At 51.4% G+C, this 945-nt stretch overlaps 1 protein-coding gene across 1 annotated transcript in view; it reads left to right on the forward strand.

The window, feature by feature from the left end:
* The window catches only part of GTF2H3 (general transcription factor IIH subunit 3), a 26,770-nt gene that overhangs the window by 23,566 nt on the left and 2,259 nt on the right, over positions 1–945 (forward strand). The window lies entirely within an intron of this gene.

Here is a 945-nt window from a genome sequence, read left to right on the forward strand (position 1 = left end):
CCCCACCTACCTCACAGGGTGTCTATTGTGGGGAGGGGAAGGAAAAGGAGATTGTAAGCTGCTCTGAGACTCCGAGGCAAGGGCAGGGTATAAATCCAATCTCTTCTTCTTCTTTTCTTCTTAACCACTACACTAAACAAAGGAATGCCTTGATGCCATCTAGATCCACAAACTTCTCTCATGTCTGTTTGGCCCTGCAAGTAATCTAACTGCTCTCTCCAGACCCTCTTTTCCATTCCCTTTATTTCTTTTCTCTCCTTTTTTGGTATTCTGTGTGCGTGTGCGCGTGCGTGCCTGGAAGTCATGGCTGACTTCTGGCGACCCCTAGCGGGGCTTGGAGGCCAGGGACGTTCAGAGAGGTGGCTTGCTGTTGCCCGCCTCTGCGTCCCGGCCCTGGTATGCCTTGGAGGTCTGCCATCCAAGTACTTGCCAGGGTCGGCCCTGCTTAGCTTCCGAGATCAGACTCTCCTGGGCTATTCAGGTCAGGAGTTGTCCATTCCCTTTCTGATGGCCTTTTCACTTCTGCCGTCCTTAAAAATTCTAACCACCTGGAGTCCAGCTAAATAAGATCTGAGAAATCCCTGATCAGATTGTCCGACATGAAAATGCACACACGCCCTGACCTGGATAGCCCGAGCTCATCAGATCTTGGAAGCTAAGCAGGGCCGAGTCTGGCAAGTACTTGGATGGGAGACCTCCTTGGAATACCAGAGGCGGGAGGAGAGGGGCAGGCTTTATTCAGCCACCTCTCTGAATAGCCTCCGGGCCCCCAGTAGGGGTCAGTCACCGGAGGTCAATGTGACTTCCGTGTGCACATACACACACACAAATATTAAAAAATACCAAAAAACCCCACTCACAACTTGCAGCAGCCTGTTGTGTCCCCCCATAGAAGAAGAAGAGAAGAGATTGGATTTATACCCCGCCCTTCACTTGGAGTCTCAG

The sequence above is a fragment of the Gekko japonicus genome, unplaced genomic scaffold (assembly GCF_001447785.1).
Source record: "Gekko japonicus isolate JY-2015 unplaced genomic scaffold, Gekko_japonicus_V1.1 scaffold181, whole genome shotgun sequence".
NCBI classification, from domain to species: Eukaryota; Metazoa; Chordata; class Lepidosauria; order Squamata; family Gekkonidae; genus Gekko; species Gekko japonicus.